At 35.8% G+C, this 12,802-nt stretch overlaps 1 pseudogene; it reads right to left on the bottom strand.

Moving 5' to 3' along the window:
- Nucleotides 1-1,607: 1,607 nt before the first annotated feature.
- Nucleotides 1,608-2,567, bottom strand: LOC113324970 (annotated as a pseudogene).
- Between the last annotated feature and the right edge of the window lie 10,235 nt (nt 2,568-12,802).

Raw genomic sequence — 12,802 nt, 5'->3', positions numbered from 1 at the left:
ATAACTATTATCTTTGATGTAAAAATTCTACAAATATTTTGAGATTGGGGTCTCTACCTAAACATGACGGTGGGGTCTCACTACCAGACTACCTTCAGTGTTTCCAGAAAAAAAAACTGGTCATTTAAGAGACATCGTGCGATTTTTCTGCTTCAAAAAAAAAATTGTTGCGATTTTTGCCACATCTGGCATGCTAAAAATGTTGCAAACGCCCTGCAATTTCACTAGAATTAATAAATGTCATTCTGTTTCCCCGACAAAGCTGTGCACTTCCCCACCAATTGTGCTACAGAAATTTAATAGCAAGTATTTACTGAGAAGCTCAAAAATAAAAAGAATTTCATTGAATTCATCTCAAAATATGTTCTACTGATCCTTGTAAAGGTAACATCACATTGAACGAAATTCAGTTCTTCCTTATTCAACAAAAACTGAACAAAATAAATTTAACCTCATTTTGAAACCAGAAGCAACAATTTAAAATGCCACAATTCACCAAATTAAAAAGCTGAAACACTTGGACAAAAACACTGCAAAAGTGTTGGATTGTGGTTGAAATGCTGCTACTAAGATCGGGACTGGAGCAGGAGACACAAGAGCTACCAATGCAAACCTAAGATGGCGTCTTTGGAGATTCGAGCTGCAAACTGAAAATGTGCTGAGCTACAAATCTTTGGTTTTCTAGTTGAACTTGCGTCATTCTGGTGGATGAGATGTCTGGCATTGGAGAACCAAGCCAATAACCATAAAAAGAAGCCTGTTTGAAACACGAATTTATGGTCAATTTAATAAAGATAAGAAGCCTGTTTTCTAGTTAATGACTACATGATATAACAAATGAATCTTGTTATACTACCTATCAACATGAAACCTTGAGAGTTATTTATTACCAGTTGGGATATCCCCAAAGAGATAATTGTAAGATACAGTGCTATATTACAGAGAAAAGACTTAAGTTTCTATTAGTATCTCAAAAGGGCTTGGTCGTCCTATATTGTGCAAACAACAATGAATTTGTAGGGAGAGTAAACTTACAACACACTAAGACTCCGACAAATATTAACAACACACCATCTAATTATTGTATTCCACGTTCCTGAATTTTTTTGCACACAAAAAGTTGAGTCACACCGTGAAGGGAGGGAGGGAAGGAGGGAGAGAACTCACAGTGTATACAAATTCTGAAGCTGGCCAAGTTCTTGAGGGATTAGACCAGTGAGCCGATTATGTGAAAGGTCTCTAGAATTGAACAAATAGTATGTAAATTTGTAATCATGAAATAACAAGTAAACGATAATGACCAAAATTCAAAAGCGGAAGATTCTCACATCTCTAGGACAATCCTAAGATTGCCAAACTTTGACGGATCTCTTCAGCTAAATGGTTCTTGCTTATCACGAAAAACAAATGTGTTAAGAGGAACGATAAAGGGAGTAACAGAAAAGTAGGTTTAAAGAAACATAAGCTTTGATTAAGAAAACAAACCGTTAAGGAGATACTCCAAGTCATCAATCAAAACCAGATATCATCATGTTCGAAAGGTCCCTGGAGAAACACACATGCCATAAAACTGAAGTTTAGAAACCACGTGTTCCAGAAATCGTCAGCCTACACAGTTGTTCTTATCGAGCAACTTCTAGATAGAGAAGCAGTTCCACATAATAATTGATCAAAGAAGATGATACTCAGAATCATGTAGTACCCTCGGGCCTCTTAAAACAGCTATGCAACCAGGATAAGGCATATGCGTACAGGCTGTGCGAGGAGTTGGAGATCATGCAGGCAGCTCTCTGGACCTTGTAAAGACCACCTCATGGTACAACAGTAGGCGGATGGCAGTTGATACCACACTTGGAAGCAGCTGGCCTCCAATAAACAAACTGGATGGTTCTCTTAGTCTTGATGGTGGCAACAGCTTCATTAACGTCCTCGGGCACAACATCACCAATGTACATCAGACAACATGCCATGTATTTTCTACGACATGGATCACACTTAGCCATCATATATGAAGGTTCAAAAGCACTGTTAGCGATTTCAGCAACTGAAAGCTGCTCATGGTAGGCCTTCTCAGCAGAGGTGATTGGAGCATAGGATGAAGGGATGAAGTGGGTTCTAGGATATGGGACCAAATTAGTATGGAACTCAGTCATGTCAACATTCAAGGCACCATCAAAAAGTTCAATGAGGCTGTAAGTGATGGTGAGCACATGCAGATATCATAGATAGCCTCATTGTATGAGGAGCACAGCAAAATCAGAGTGCTCAATGAGAGAGTGGGTTGGAAGGACGCTGTTGTAACTATGGATCAACAACGGAGGTGTAGACCAGGGGTGATGGGTACACGGTGAAACCAAGCTTTGGCTTCTTTCCATAGTCAACTGAGAGACATCCCAAAAGAAGTGACCCCAATCCAGAACCAGTACCTCCAAGGCTCCACCAACTGCATCAAAGATTAGGAAACCTTGAAAGACCAATCCAGTTGTGAGTTTTGATGAACGCTTTAAAGAAATGCCATATAGCTATACTTAATCCCCTAACTTCATAGCAGAAACATGTGCATCCATCAGAGAACATCAATACACATGATACTTATTTGAAGTCTCTACTTGAGGAAATAAATGCCCTGTAGCTATACTAACAAATATACAGAACCCGACCCCTAGAAATTATTTAACTGAAAGTGGGCAGTACCAACTTTAATATCAAATTCTAACAAAAGCAAAAACTCTCAATCAAAATGTACAAATAAAATTCCTCCCAAAGAATCAGATAAAAACCCAAACACTAGAAAATCAAAATCTTTAATACTGCAATTGTAGTTGTCTTTCTTCAGTTCTTTTTAGTTGTGCATTAAATCTAAGCAATTAGGAATTGGTAAAGCTTCCATATAGATTAGACATATACTATTAAACCAAAACATACAAGTTGGATGGAGAGAAGGTATAGCTTTCTAATACGAATTCCAACCTTGGCATTTACTCATTTCGAATCAGCATTTGATTAATTAGAATTCGTCAAAACTCACCTTACAACTATCCCTAGAACTCTTGTAAAGCCAAGGAATTAAAGTTTACAAGTATGCAACGATTACCTTCAGCCATGAAGTCGAAACCCTAGCATTACATCTCGCTGTTTCCTTGAGAAATTCCTGCAGAGGATTTGAGATAGATTCGTAATTACTTATTTAGATAAACCTGAAAATCGATAAAGAAAAAAACTGATTCATTTATATCCAATCAAGATTTGTACCATTCAAGCGAGAGATGGATCTGATTAACTTCCTTTTACATTAAAACCAAAGCAAATAACTGGCGAAAATCCACTGAAACCCTAAGGAAACCCAGCATCTATCCAATCTGAGAAGAAGTATTGTTCTCAAAAACTAATAACTTAAAAAGGACTGAATAAATAATTAATGCATAAGTAAATGGGTCTTTGTGCAAATACCGCATGAGTTACGCTCCCTTTTCACGGTACAAAGTCTTAAATTCGAAACAGTATAGGGACTAATCTGTAATATTTTAGAATTGTTTTTATAAAAGGAAAGGAGCCATCGCTTTCCACCACATTTATTACTGTTGTTGTCAGCAAAATAAAGGGACAACGAGTGACGCAAAAGCGAGTCCAGGTTTTTCTCTGCTCTTTCTTCATCTTTGACATGCTTTTTCGTCTTTTATTCAAGATTTCTGATTAATTTAATCTCAGATTTCTTTTTTGTTTTCGTGGAAAATGGTGATGTAGGGTACGTATTGAAAATGGATTGGAGGCTCACATTATTTCATGTCTTCTTGTCCTACAATAATTATGCGTTAATGGTATATACTCGAACTTGTTGATTGTTTTCGGATTCATTTTTTTGATTTTTAACTTGTTTTAGATCTGATTACATCACTGGTTGTTTTTAGATCTAGTACTATTACAATAGAATAATTGATAAATGTCGATGCTAAAACATAATTAGTTGATTCTATTTTTTTGAATTTATGTTTTTCATGTTCAAAATTCACTGTTCCGGATCTAGGTGTTGATGTTGGGATGTTGGTGTCTCGTTCGTACTTGGATGAATCATGTGAAGGTCACGTTTCAAGAGGAGAGTGTATTAGGGACAAGCCCCCACCCCTGGCGGATCCATTGGGCCTGTGTCTTACTTTTAGTGTGTTTCATGGAGGGGTGTTGCAGTCCACCAGCCTTGCACCATATGCCCCTATTATATCGGTTTGATGATCTAATTTCCTTCCACTTATTTTATACTACTTAAAACAAACCAATTAAAATTCACAAAAATAAATAATTAATAATTAACTGAAAACAGGATAATTAATTGATAACTCTATTTTATAATATACCCATCGACCAAACAACAACAGCCACATATAACATCAAGGCTGCTGATGTGGTGCCAGATTACTTGTCAGCTGCCTTATATGTATTTCAGCATCCTCCACAATAGTCTAGCACCCACATCATTGTACCGAGACCTAACTCAATTCACAAAATAATTTGTTAACCATTAAAAAGAAAAGAAAAATGGCTACACCTAGCAACGGTTGGGACGAAACCACCCGGACCTCAAAGTTTATCTTTAATTTAATCTTTTTGATTATTAACGGTTTATTCGTTCTGAAATATACCAGGACAATTATTATTTGACTGTAAAACCACTACTCAAAGAGTAGAATCGGACATTATGAATAACTTATACTAACTGCGTCGACCAGTCCAGTCTACTATTGATTCAAAATTAAATTTTTGGCATTTATTTTTGGGGCACGTTCCGGACGACGAACTAAAACACCTTGAAATGGGACTACTGGTTGGTTGTATGAGACTAAGTGTTTTGTAAGGACAATGCGAAAGCCATGGGACGGGAAAAAGGAAAATAACCCATCCATGGATGCACATAAAACACCCCTGCTAATTTGCCGTGAGAAAGGGACGCCATCTTTTATCCCATACTTGGCTCTGCCTTTTTCTATGATTTCGGACATGGATGTTTGTGACACTAGAAGTCTAGAGAGCTAACCTGACATTCAAAATGAAATGTGGGTCCCGCATAAAGTTTAATATGTGTACCCCTTATCCTTAGGACTAAGGATTGTTTAGTATTACATATAAGGATAGTCTAGGAAGAATTCGGCCCTCCACCATCTGTTTGTTCTGGTGATGATCTGAAAGTGGCATGCACGGCGGACATAACATGTCTGGAAAAGGTATTTTCTTCTTACCTCATTTCAAGCAATTTCTCCACTAGTGTGAAGGTCACGGAAATTGTTATTTCCCTTTCTTAAATGGAAGCTTGTCTACTTTTTGTTGTACACCTGACATGAAAGATCAATGGTAGCCAGGCCTGGCATATGAACCAAAGCTTTGCCTAGGACTAGGACCCATAATGCTTATTCATGGCAAGTGGGGTCATCATTATGCTGCCGGAGAACCACCAGGCTTGTTTAAAAGAAAAGACTTAACCTGTGCATGCTGAAATATAATGTATTGTAGACAAAAGTTTGATCAAAACATAACCCAGCGTATTGAGAATAAGAAAATTCCACAAAAATGTCTTCATGGGTTCATATTACACCTATCTTATGATTCTGCCTTACCTGCTTCGCTTCTTCCAGTGTGCAGGAGAGGTCTACTATAAGGATGGGACACTGAGGATATACGCGATCTTGAATGGTAACAATTGCCTTTAATTTTTAACGGTATGTTAAAAATTATACTAGTAAGTTTCGATAACTAATCACTTTGAAACGATCATGTTTATTTCAGGAGTGAAGTATTTTTTGTCCATCCTGATGATTATTTGCTCGGTGCTTTACGTGCCACCTACTCACCATGGTTTCTGGTTCTGCACGTGGATTGTTGTTTCGATCATCAGTTCCCTCTACTCTTTCATATGGGACCTATGGTGAGATTGGCAACTTCACGTCAGGTAGAGAATTGTGCAATCCGATTAGATTATCGTTATCATAGTTAGTATTACTAAAGTAGTTATAACTTATGATGATGATGATTATAACTTATTGATGCCAGGATTGGAGAGTCTGCACTTCGCCCTACACATCCTGGTTACTAAAACTCCACAGAAGTGTTATATGATGTGTACTATTATAATCATTGCCATGTGTGTGTATTTCATCTATACAGGTGTTCTACACACTACTGTTCCTTTTTGATCTACTTGGGAGATTCGCTTGGACTTATAGATTGTTTTCCTGGTCAAAGTACTCGCTTGTGGTGTTCGGAGTAGCGGTGTTTGAAGTGATTAGGCGGAGCGTTTGTATGTATTTTAGAGTTGAAAGTAAAGCCATAGATGATGAGCAGGATGTTAGAGTTGCTTGATTGATTTCTGGTTTTCAAAGTTCAGCAGAGGACCATTTGGTTGGATAAATAGATTACCCATCCCACGGATTTGATTGTATAAAAGCATTTCTTTTACTTTTATCTTTATCATCTGCAGAAAATGTTATCTCCACTTTTCCCCGCTCTTTCAAAGGAGATTCTTTTTCTATCGTCGTTATTTTCTTTCCACCGTGGTCTCGTTTATGTATTCTTCCGGTAATTCTTGCTTGAAAATCCACATCAGAGATTGGTGTTCTAGTTATAGAATTACATTGCACTCCCTTTCCTCTTCCTTTTATTTATATGAGTTTTATTTTTTTAGAGAGTGTTCATAATCTTTATTGCTCATCTTCATCGTCTCCAAAGTTGCTAGATCTAATTCTCCAAGATTTTACAGACTCGTTAACAGGATTTAACACTCCAAGTTGTTTCAAGATCCAAAATGTAATTACAGGAAATCCAATAACTACACCCAAACTAGATTAACCACAATGTTCTAAGTAATAAACAAGGGGAGTTTTTGGGTCCATCGTTTCCATCTAATCCTAGACGTTCGCATCCGCATCTTTATTTTGGGGAAGTGGGGATTTGCGTCTTTTTGGCTCAAGTAGTATATTTTAGGTTAAAAGGTTTTGTTTGTATCTATATAAATCTCTAAAACTACAAAAGTTTTTGTTTTTACAGGTTTTTAATCGTTCGTAAACGTTGTGATAAGTTCTCAAAGGAATCCCGTGTCATGGCTCATGTAACTAGAGGCAGCGCAAGCAGCAGTGCAGTTGAGGCGAATAACGTACGATGGTGTACATGAATTTTCTCCACAAAGGTGAAGAAAGTGAAGGCTGAAATTTTTAATAAAGGTCTCTCCTCAAATTGGTTCGTATCATTTTATCAAAGTAATAGTAGTTTCAGGAATCTAGTAAAATAATACATCAACAAAAGAAACGATTTAAAATCTCAAATCGCTTCGTCTTTAGAGGAGCTTGTTCATTGTGAACGAATGATGTCTTTAACAACAAACATTGTACGTAAACTGAAAAGAGAACTTTATAGGTTGATCGTTATTCCAAAAGAGTTGGAAGATTTGAATGATCCGTTCATCAACAGTTTTTTCAATAATGAGAAGGAATTCTCTGAAGAGGCTTGGAAAAACTTCTTGTTGCATAGTATGTATTCTTTTTGGCTTAGTTGGAAGAATAACTAGTGATGTGAATAACGATGATTGTGACTACACATAGCTATTATTTTCATCTTCTTGTGTTTTAGGTTTTTGGTTTAAATTCTAAAACTATTTTGGAGGATGTTTTGCAGTATTTAATCTTTATGATTTGTTATATTGCAATCGTTTATGGGATATTGTGTTTACTTCTGTGAACTATGTTGTCCCATATTTTGTCAAACGTAAAGTCGCTCATGATCGATATTCGGTTATTAGTTTAAGAACGAATGGACTTTTAACATATACAAAAGTTAAGACTATATTGTCAATCTTTGGCGGAAGATAGGTTAAAATCTTTTGTTTGCAATGATTATGTCTATTAAATGTTGTTATGCATAAAATGATTGAAGATAGAATAAATCCTTGTGTTGTATCCATGGTATTGATCTTCAATAATCCATCTTTTTGTTTTACCGTGAAGGCTCCGTATTATGTCTTGTGTTGAGCACAATACAACTAAGTCAATTATTTTTATTGGCTTTGTTGGTCGTTCCACAATATGATATATGTTGAGCATTATGAACTAAATTAATCAACTTGTTTGGTTATTTAGTTTGTACTCCATGAGTTTCATCTTGTGTCGAGTACATGAACGGTTAAGTTAATCATGTTCTATGATGAACTTAGTCGGGGTTCCGTAAGTTCTCTTATGTTGAGCCCAATCAATTAAATTGATCACCTTTTCTGGTTAGTTTGATTTTGTATTCCAATTTAATTAGTCGTGGTTTTACTTGTGGCTAATTTGATTGAGATTTTTGCATATAAAAATCATTCTCATAGTTTTGATGTCCAATTAATTCCTTTGTTTCCTTTGAAATTAAGGTCGATCGTTGTTGTTACCTTGGGAATGACATCAAATGGGGGAGAGTTCTTTTGAACTTGTGCTTAATGGTCATATCTTGAAGGGTGTGCGGCTGTGGAATTTTAGAGGGGTTATCTTGTATCTTTAAACTCCTTGATGAATGCTGTTAACTTCAGCTATGAGATTGCATCTAAATAAGTTGATGTGTGTTTCTTTCTTTTGGTCATGAAATGTCTCTTACGAAAATTTCATTATGATCCCGCTCTTTTACCTTTGCCAATTTTGAAGGGGGGGGGGTCTAACAACACCACCCAATGTTTCGCTTAGAAATCTGTATGGACTAACTCTGAAATACTTTGCTAGAGAATCAACTAGACAAAGAAGACAAGTTCTCGGGATCGTCCGCCTTTATTTTACTTAAGATCGCACTCGCTTTTTGGATCCGCATAGACCTCACCGTCTGCATTTGATGTGGTTTTAACTTGGCAACCATTACATGTCCAATTAAATCCAAAGGATCATCATGGTTGTGACAACCGTTATCAACTTTATACATTTTATACTCTTTACCTTTAATACCATCGGGCTTATAGAAGACAATCTTAAATGGGCATCCTATCTTCTTGGTATTGCTTCGGTATTTCCTATTCGTCTTCCGTATGTACTTACTATTCTTTCCCTCGTGACTCTTTCGCGTCGCACCTCGCTCACAAATCATTTCAAATCGAGTGTCACTAACATGATTATTTTGAACTACCACGCACATGTTATCTTTTTCCTTGTTCATAAGCCATTCCTTTGCCTCCTTCTTACTTCCAAATGTCTAAACGTGCATAAAACAAAACAAATCTAATAAGCATAACCATTTAACATATAAATTTTGCAAAAAAAAAAAGTAGTTATGAGTATACCAAATCGTTTGCATAGTATAGGGAAGTGTCGGGCCTCAAATAAAAGTCATCAACAAACTCTTCAACGACCTGCATATGAAATCAACAAATTATTATACAATAATCGGAGGTTATTAAATAAGTCAAACTTCCAAATACTTTATATTCGGAATCCTATCGGTTACCCAAAACACCCGATTTATGCAAATGAATGTACACAGTTTACTGAGTGAAAAAAATGATATAATCGGAGGTTATTAAATAAGTAAAACTTCCGAATACTTTATATTCGGAATCCTATGATATAATCGGAAGCTAAAATATATAGTAAACCAGCCGAATATAAATAACCGGGAGATAACTTTAATCGATAAACATCCGATTTTCAAGTTTTCGGAAATTTTATTTTGAGGCCACTGTTATATTCGGCAGTCAAATAATGTTAAACTATTACCGATTGTAAAGGATAAGAATACTGAGTTTTGAAATTTTCTGAGGAATTCGTTTTTGGGGCCATTCGGGGGTAAATAACTCTACATAACTACCGAATGTAGATATTTTTGGAAAACCAGTTTGGGGTTTTTCTCATATTCGGCAGTAAACTAGTATCTTGGAACTACCGAATATACATATTTGGTACTCAGTGTGTTATATTCGTAAGTTTAATCTAGAAATTATCTACCGAATCTGGGTAGTTCAATGCATGCAATAATCGGTTTTTCTTGTTTACAAAAGCACACAAACGCATGCAAATCGAGTATTTGAGTTTCTTAACACAATACCTGTGTTTTACATGCATCGTTAGCTTCAATATCATGCGATTCTCCATTTTCTTCCATGAAAGGGTCGTCTATGTTTTCCTCTCCACAAAAGTTTGGATCATTCAACATATACCCCAAATCGTCTTCTCTAAACGGTCGTGAACCCTCAACATTTTGTTCTTCGTCATGATTCTCACCTTCTTCTTCATATCCATCCATTTTTGTAGTGATAAAATGGGTTTTCTCTTTTTTTCCTTCACCTTCTTCTGTATAACTCTAACAACTCAAAAATGAAAAAAAATGGAAAAAATGAAACACAAATCATTCTAATACTGCACCGACTACAATCGGAAGTATGGGAAATATTTTGGCTTCCGATTGCATTCGGAGGTTTACAATGTTATCATATCCTCCGAATATATAAGGGTAATTTCGCCATTACGAATTACGCGAGATAAGGGCTGGCTACATTTTCCCTTTGGGTGACCTTTTTTGTTTTATTGTTGGCCCTAAATCCTTTTGAGTGGCCCCTAAAAACGCCAGGTTTTTAAATACTGTTGCCTTCTATATCTATGTTAAGAATATTTGTTTCCAAGATAAAAGGGAAAGTGTTGTAACTGTATATTTAAAACAAATTATTTTCATATTTATTAGTATTTTTTTTTACAAATTGCTTTTAATTAATAATCATAAAGTTTTTCATAAGAAATCTGTTATTGCTATTAATTTCTAAACGTTTTATTTGTATACCCCAACTTAATGGTGTTAATTATATGATATTAATACAAACTTTGGATTTTAGAATTATTTATCGGAATCACTGTACCAAAATTAAGATCTTATCGCAGTATAGCCTGTCACAGTTTATTTTTCAGTCAGTGATATAAACTAATTATTTTTGGAATTTCTTTTATCATTACTTTCGCAACATTTACACGAACTAACAATTTTTTTATTTAAGTAAGGAAGTTTCTCTTGGGTTTCTTTCAGATGATGAGAAGAGCTTAAGGCCCGCTGATATCTTTGTTTTTAACTGGGAAAATGGTCAAGATGTGTGTATGGATGTTACAGGCGTCTCCCCCTCACAGGTGAAGGTACTCGCTCTTTCGTTCCTGGAAAAGCTATCTCTAGTGTTGTTTCACGTAAACGCACTAAATACTTGGACAAATGTGTTGCACATGGTTATGGTCTGAGCGTTTTTGCTTTTTCCACTCTAGGGGAACTTGGTGAGGACACTATATGTTTATTCAAGCGTTTGAAGAATTGTTTAGTTAGCAACGATGCTAGTAGTGGTTTGGTAGTTTTATTTTTCATAGGCTAGGTATTGCTATTCAAAAAGGGGTTGGTGCCCATCTTGTTGCTAGGATGCCAAACTAACCTTATTTTTATTGTATTATTATTTCAGAAAAATAATAATATTATGTGATATCATGATCAAAACAAATATATTTTCTTTTCTTTTTAATTTCTTAATATTAGAAATGTGATCAAGACCAAGTCAACAAGTCATGACTTTGTAGGAAATTTGACTTGGACAAATACTAACCTTATCTCTTGATTTTGTCGACAAAACCGAAACCGAAAAATCTGCTTCTTCCGAAGACTGTGAAAATGACAGGATTACTACGTGTGTTACTACATACTACATGTGTTAACATACGTATTGATACTGTTAAGTAATATGATACTAGATATGTTATGTATTGATACTAATTAGATCTAGAAGGATGTCTTAAGCATTTAGAAAACACACTTTATAGTGTCCACAAAGTTTTCGGACCAACGAGTAAATAATTTGGTCCGAAAACATTTGGACTAGCGAGTAAATTGGTTTCACGGATGGACTAGCCATTCACCAGATCATGAAAAACTGGATTAAATAATAATTCCTAGATGTGTTTGTGGTAGTTTAGTGGGTTAACGGGTCGAAACTGACAGTGGGGCCAGTTCGACTAGCTGGGCTCCGGTAGGACTTGAGCCCAGCCTTTAGAGCGGTAGAGCCTATAACTTAGTGACGTGGGATTGCAGCATATAATTTTTGAAAATAAACTAGAGCAAGGGACTGTAAAACAAATATAATATACTTAAAAAATAAATTTGATAAAAGGAGTACAAAATAAATATAGTATGAAAGGTGGGAGTGAAAATTGAGCCGCCAAAACTAGTCTACGGTGCTCCAATAAAATAAAACTCGCTTATTAAATAATGGTTTTGGGATGATATCTACACAGAATTTTAGGTCCTTATTTAAAGCCCATCCAATCATTAGAAATCATGACGTCTTGAAAGAGAAAGAAGAGACCGAGAGGCGACGAAATTACCATTTACTCCGTCTCTTTCTTCCTAATTATTATTTACTATACGAGTATTCCGGTTGAATTCTGCTTACTCCGGTTGACTAACTTGACTTCTGCTTTTTTTTGTTTTGTTTTTTTGACTTCTGCTTACTCCGGTGAATTGTCACCGGATAAACTATTATCTTTGATGTAAAAATTCTACAAATATTTTGAGATTGGGGTCTCTACCTAAACATGACGGTGGGGTCTCACTACCAGACTACCTTCAGTGTTTCCAGAAAAAAAAAACTGGTCATTTAAGAGACATCGTGCGATTTTTCTGCTTCAAAAAAAAAAATTGTTGCGATTTTTGCCACATCTGGCATGCTAAAAATGTTGCAAACGCCCTGCAATTTCACTAGAATTAATAAATGTCATTCTGTTTCCCCGACAAAGCTGTGCACTTCCCCACCAATTGTGCTACAGAAATTTAATAGCAAGTATTTACTGAG

This window comes from Papaver somniferum, chromosome 11 (genome assembly GCF_003573695.1).
Source record: "Papaver somniferum cultivar HN1 chromosome 11, ASM357369v1, whole genome shotgun sequence".
NCBI lineage: Eukaryota > Viridiplantae > Streptophyta > Magnoliopsida > Ranunculales > Papaveraceae > Papaver > Papaver somniferum.
Note: the sequence above shows the minus strand (reverse complement) of the source record. Positions and strands in the feature narration are given on the sequence as shown.